This window comes from Carcharhinus amblyrhynchos, unplaced genomic scaffold (assembly GCF_965287045.1).
Source record: "Carcharhinus amblyrhynchos unplaced genomic scaffold, sCarAmb.v2.hapA scaffold_87, whole genome shotgun sequence".
Lineage (NCBI taxonomy): Eukaryota > Metazoa > Chordata > Chondrichthyes > Carcharhiniformes > Carcharhinidae > Carcharhinus > Carcharhinus amblyrhynchos.
In genome coordinates this window covers 776758-783699 of record NW_027649827.1, presented here as the reverse complement: position 1 = coordinate 783699, position 6942 = coordinate 776758, and the positions used below count along the sequence as shown (strand labels likewise).

The following is a 6942-nucleotide window of genomic DNA, read 5'->3' as shown; positions in this document are numbered from 1 at the left end:
TAGGTTTATTTGGTATCACAAGCTTTCAGGAGGACTGCTCCTTCCTCAGGTGAGTGCTGAAGGCAGTAAAAAGTCTGACAACACCAGGTTTAAGTCCAACTGATTTATTTGATAGTAAACTCACTAGCTTTTGAGGTTTCCCTCTTCTTCAGGTGAATGGAGAGTTCTGACCTTAAGAAGAGGGAAACTTCGAAAGCTAGTGAGTTTACTATCAAATAAATCGTTTGGACTTAAATCTGATGTTGTCAGACTTTCTACTGTGTTTACCCCAGTCCAACGCCAGCATATCCACATCATGAGTGCTGAAGGAGCAGCACTCAGCTTGTAAATCCAAATAAACCAATTGGGGCTTTAACCTGGTGTTGAGACTTCTTACTGTGCCCACCCCAGTCCAATGCCAGCCCCTTCACATTAACAGCTCTCTACTTACCCATTGCTCATGCCCCAGGTCACTTGCAGCTGATCTGAAAGGGAGAGACAGACAAGAGGTGAGATTCTGAACACATCCCCTTACAGCCAGGACCCAGCCTGAGCAGCTGCACCATCAGAGTTGCACCGCAATTCAGCATTAGCTTTCAGACGAACAAGACTCAATTTACAACATCATTTGGTGCGAGACACCCCCCAGTGTATCACTGCCTCCTTCAGTGCATGGTCAGAGTGGGCACATGCCAGGCCCCTGAATTAATCCAGCACACAGTTTAAGGCACTAATCCATCTAGACAGATCAAGGATGCTTTAAAAAGGAACTCTGTAGACATTACCCACTGATGGAACTAGGAGCACTGTTCTTAGCACTGCTGCTTCAGTGCCAGGGACCTGGGTTTGATTCCCATCTTGGGTCACTGTCTGTGCAGTCTACACATTCTCTCCATGTCTGCATGAGTTTGCTCTGGGTGCTCCAGTTTCCCCCCCACACTCTAAACATGTGCTGGTTAGGTAGATTCACCCAAGCAGGTACCAGAGTGTGGCAACTACAGGAAATTTCATAGTAACTTCATTTCAGTGAAAACACAAGCCTTACTTGTGACTGACAAAATAAACTTCCAGAAAGTGACTGGTCAGTGAAGATGTGATGGGCCAAGTTTTTCTGCACTGCAGGGATTTGAAGAACCACCTGGGAGCAATTAGGGTAAATAGGTGCCCAAGGTGCAATCTCAGTTGGGGAGTACAGGGTAGATGATACAGACAGCCTGTCATGTTGTAGATGGAAAGCTAGAATACTTCACCATGGGACAAAAGGATAGAAACTGGGTCACTGCCACTCAGTGTGCAGACATACTTTGCATTACTGAACATACAGATCTCCCACATACTACTGAGTTACTACCTGTGTAGTAGTAAGGGTGTGGAATGCCCTGCCTGCAGTTGTGGACTTGCCAACTTTCAAGGGCGTTCAAATGGTCAGTGGATAGGCATATGGATAACACTGGAATAGTTTAGGTTAGAGGGTCATTAGTTTTGTTCCACCAGTCAGTGCAACACTGAGGCCGAAGGACCTGTACTGCGCTGTAATGTTCTATGTTTACATTATGTGGCACACTGGTTAGCAATGCTGCCCTGCCCCTCAGCCCCAGGAACTCAAGTTCAATTCCTAGCTCAGGTTACTGTTAGTGTGGAGTCTGCATATTCTCCGTGTCTGCATGGGTTTCCTCCAGGGGCTCTAGTTTCCTTCCACTGTCCAAAGATGTGCATGTTAGGAGGCATGACCATGCTAAGTTACCCCCTTGGCATCCAAAGATCCTTAGAGGGGTTAGCAGGGCAAATACATGGGGCTACATGGATAGAACAGTCAGTGCAGACTCAATGGGCCAAAGGGCCTCCCCTTCTGCACTGTAGGGACTCTATGAAAACATATCAACACCAGCAGGAAGACAACCCCTCCAGTCACTCTGCAGAGCCCCTGCTTCTCCCCAAAACAGCTACCTCAGATGGTTAGTGAGAATCCTCCGTTCTTGCTGCGTGGTCACAGAGAGGTCCTGGTCCTGCTGTGGGAGGAAAAGATGTTATCACTGGGGTATCTGACCATTGGGGAGGAGAGAGGTCAAATGGCCTCTGCTGTGCTCAGAACACATTCACTTCAACTTTAATTCAGATATATGCTTGACAATTAGTGATCATCATTTGAACAGCAGCTTTCAGTTACTGAACCCCACCTCCCAGCAGGCTGGGTGCAATCTGATCTGACTGGGTGGCAGATTCATAGCACTCCATCCTACATTTTAAATGAACTAAGCAATGGAACTGAACCTGGAGCATAGATTCCCTACAGTGCAGGAGGCAGCCATTCAGTCCACCAAGTCTGCATGGACCACAATCTCACACAGGCCCTATATTCCCATAGCCCCACATATTTACCCTGCTAATCCCCCTGACACATGGGTTGATTTAGTATGGCCAATCAACCTAACCAGCACATCTTTGGAGTGTGGGAGGAAACTTGAGCACCTGAGGAAACTCACAAAGGCACATGGAGAATATGCAAACTCCACAGACAGTGACCCAAGAGCAGAATTGAACGCAGGTTACAGGTGCTGTGAGGCAGCAGTGCTAACCATACTGCCACCCTAAAAATGAGGAAGGATCTTGTAGAAACAAGATTATGAAGTGAATAGATAAGACGGAAGCATGGAAGTTGTTTCCACTGGTGGGTGAAACTAGAACCAAGGGGCATGGCCTCAAAAAAGGGGGAGCAGATTTAGGACTGAGTCGAGGAGGAACTTCTTCCCACATAAGGTTGTGAATCTGTGGAATTCCCTACCCAGTTGAGGCTACCTCATTGAATGTTTTTAAGGCAAGGACAGATAGATTTTTGAACAGTAAAGGAATTAAGGGTTATCATGAGCAGGCAGGTAAGTGGAGCTGAGTCCACAAAAAGACCAGCTACAATCTTACTGAATGGTACAGCAGGCTCAAGGGACCAAGTGGTCAACTCCTAGCTCTTAAGAACAGAAGAGCAGGACCTGGCCATTAAGCCTAACCCATATCATGGCTGACAATCTATGCGAACCCATACTCACCAAACCCTCCCACAGCCCTTTCTTACTAGTCCAGAAATCCACATCCACCATAAACATTGTGAAAGAATATTAAACTAGAAAGGGCACTGGGGAAAAGTTACAGAACTGGAGACCAAGGGGTACACATTCATGCTCCTTGAAAGTGGAGTCACATGTGGACGGTGTGGTGAAGGCAGCATTCAGCATGCTTGGTTTCATCAGCCAGAACATTGAATACAGGAGTTGGGATGTCTTGAAGTTGTACAAGACATTAATAAGGCCACACTTGGAATACTGTGTGCAATTCTGGTCACTATTATAGAAAGGATATTTTTAAACCAGAAAGCGTGCAGAAAAGATTGACTAGGATGCTACCAGGACTTGATGGTTTGAGTTATAAGGAGAGGCTGGATAGACTGGGATTTTCTCCTGGAGCACTGGCCCGAAGGGCTATGCTGTACCTCCACTACCACCTTCTGCCCCAAATGCCAGATCTTGTATCTTGAGCCTGTGACCCTTTGTTATAGACACTGCAGCCAGAGGAAACATCCAGTTTGTCCAGCTCAAACGAGTTTTGGATATCTCAGTGAGATTCCCTTTCAGTTCCAGTGAATACAGACCCAGTCAACCAAACTCTCCCCTGTGGAATCTAGCACTACGACGCAGGATCATTATTACTGACTGCTTTACACTCGGAACACCCCAGCCCCACAAGGCAAAAAGCTCTACACAGCAGGGACACTACAATACAAAGGAGAAAGGAGACACTCACCTCAAGACAGCAAGCTGGCCAGAACCAAGGAAGAACCTGTAAAGAAAAGGAATATCTCACTTCAACCATGTAGCACCAAAGGTTGAGATTCCTACACCAACAGAGTTCACTTTGCCGTCTCAGAAACCAAACCCCTCCCAGGTGAAAATACAAATAGGTATAGTATCTGCCAGAACAGATCAGGACCAGGTTTGACAAAGACTTTGCTGCTGTTGCTTTACTTGGTGCCCAGCACCTTTCAGTGACTGATCAGATTTAGGGTAGGGTGGGAGAGCAGTACAATTCCACTGCTACTCAGTCATCATAAATTTCTACAGGAATATACAGTAAGAGAGAATTCATAGAAAACATCATAGTAGCCTGGTGCTCAGTCACTGCTCCCAGTCTAAAATGCACTTCAATTAACATATGTACCAGAAAAATCACTGGAATATTACCTGTACAGACAACACCATCCTGTCCACATCTGAAATGCAAAATTCAGATTTAATCACTTAATTAATCGACTCCAACCCATATGAAGATCATAAACTCAGCAGTGCCACAAATGGTTGCAAAGTCAAGACAGTCACTACATGCAGCAGGCGACGGTGCAGAGGGACCTCGGGGTCCTTGTGCATGAGTCGCAAAAACCCAGCCTGCAGGTGCAGCAGGTGGTCAGGAAGGCGAATGGGATGCTGGCCTTCATAGCGAGGGGGATTGAATATAAAAGTAGGGAGGTCTTGCTGCAGCTGTATAGGGCATTGGTGAGGCCGCAGCTGGAGTACTGTGTGCAGTTTTGGGCGCCGCACCTGCGCAAGGATATTTTGGCCTTGGAGGGAGTGCAGAGGAGGTTTACTAGGCTGATACCGGAGTTGAGGGGGTTGAGCTATGAGGAGAGGCTGAATAAACTAGGCTTGTACTCGTTAGAGTTTAGAAGAATGAGGGGAGATCTCATTGAGACGTACAAGATGATGAATGGGATGGATAGGATAGAGGTGGAAAGACTCTTCCCGCTCAAAAAAGACAGTAGGACTAGGGGGCACAGCCTCAAGATAAAGGGGGGGCAGTTCAGAACGGAGTTGAGGAGGAACTTCTTCACTCAAAGGGTGGTGAATCTCTGGAATTCTCTGCCCGTTGAAGTGGTGGAGGCTGCCTCGCTAAATATTTTTAAGAAGCGGGTTGATGGGTTTTTGATAAGAGAGGGGATTAAGGGTTATGGGGAGAGGGCGGGAAAGTGGAACTGAGCCACGACAGATCAGCCATGATCTTATTGAATGGCGGGGCAGGCTCGAAGGGCCAGATGGCCTACTCCTGCTCCTATTTCTTATGTTCTTATGTTCTTATGTACATCGTTACAGAGCAACAGGTAATCCATGTCTGCACCAGCTCCCTCCAGACAATCAGGGAGTCCCAGAGGGTACAACAGGCCACTTAACACAGGAAGCCTGCATCAAACCACCGCACCCCCCACCACCCCACAATAGAGCACTCAGGCCTGTTTCCCATCTCTGCAATTTCCTACAGTCACCATGGCCAATCCCCCTAACCTTCACATCTTTGGACACCAAGGGACAATGTAACATGGTGATTCCACACATGGGAAGAATGTGCAAACTCCAGTCACCCAAGGCCAAAAACCTGGGTCCCTGCTGCTTTGAAGCAACAGTGCTAACCACATCAATTCGTGCATTTTGCCCCACCCCTTGTCTCTACTTCAGGACCTCTAGAAGCAGGGAATCGCACCTCCCGCCCCCACCCCCTGCCCAGAAGTGTCCAGAACACTGTCTTTAAGACAGGGCTAAAATTCTTAATTTAACTGGGGGAATGAAAGGTTATCAGGGCTCAGCAGCATTTTGAGCTGTGGTTACAATCAGAACAGCCACAATCTCACCAAATGGGAGAGCAGGCTCAAGTGGTCTAATCTTAACCAGTCTGTTCAGAACTCTGAAAAACCAGGATTCCTACTCAGTGAATTAATTGCAAAATGGTGGCTTAAAAAAAATGACATGCAGAACATGTATTTGCAAGAGGGTCACTAACACAAGACAGATACAAGACAAAGCAGGAACATTGCAACCCTGCTTTAAAAATACACCCAAGTATATTTTGCAAGATGAGGAATTAGGGAGTTAAAAAACAGATGGAGGGAAGGAATAGAGATAAAAAAACTATGATACCCAGCCTGCAAACGTTTGGAGATCTGGGCACAGGGTGGGAAAGGGAGATAATTTTATCACTAATTCTCCCAATTTCAAAGCAAAACTGAATGTTTCAACCCTGTTAAGGAAAAATACCACTTTAACATAGTGAGCACGCCAAGGATTTAGGGAATGACAGCACATGGAAGCAGGGGAGGAAATGGAGGTTGAAAAAGACTTAGTAATGCAAGGATTAATCCAGCCTTCAGATATTTAGGGAAATGGGAGGTTAAAAAAGTACTTTATAATACAAGGATTGACCCAGCCTGCAGATATTTGGGGAAATGGAGATTAAAAAACATTTTATAATACAAGGATTAATCCAATCTGCAAATATTTGCAGAGGAAAGAGAGCAAGAATTTTATCATTAACTCTTCCAATCTCAAGAGAAAGTTAAACAGAGTTGAAATATTCCAGTTTTTAAGACAAGTGCATCTTAATATAGTTAGTATGGTAAGGAATTGGAAAGTTTAAACACACGGAGACTAAGAGAGTTTCCAATGCAAGAGTTAATCCAGCCTGCTGATCTCAGCAGATCTGGTGCAGGGGAAAGTGAATTGGAACATCAGCTGCTCGCCCGCTCTCAGAATGCAAGAAAAAGTCTAATCACAGTTTGGATTCATTACAGGTCTGTGATAGAAGCTCTCATCACGGAGAGGGGAGCGCCATCGAGGGGAAATAATCACACGAGGTGGAAGCTGAGGGGCAGCACTAGCTGATGGGGGACGAATGGAGAGGATTGGGGAGGCGGGTGAGGTCGGATGGCGATGGATTACCCAGGCCCCCAACTTCTCCTTTCACTCACCTTCAGAGGCAGCGACAAAATGGCCGAGCAACCACGGGTCACGTGTTTTATAGCCGGTCCCCCGGGGCATTCTGGGTGCAGGGTACCTCAGCCAAACTAAACATCACTTTTTAAACCCGAAAACCCCACATCCATCCACCAATTCCTCGGAAAATCGACTCTAATCACAATTAAAATATATTTTC

At 46.3% G+C, this 6942-nt stretch overlaps 1 long non-coding RNA gene across 2 annotated transcripts; it reads right to left on the bottom strand.

Moving 5' to 3' along the window:
* Positions 1-295: 295 nt before the first annotated feature.
* Positions 296-4239, bottom strand: LOC145337979 (uncharacterized). 2 transcript variants are annotated; one of them, XR_013885418.1, is made up of 4 exons: positions 4209-4239; positions 3772-3807; positions 1927-1988; positions 296-464 (listed from the first exon to the last, which is right to left on the bottom strand). It is a non-coding gene; the product is annotated as an uncharacterized LOC145337979 (long non-coding RNA). The 2 variants fall into 2 exon arrangements; XR_013885419.1 differs by having other exon boundaries at positions 1927-1985.
* Positions 4240-6942: the final 2703 nt, after the last annotated feature.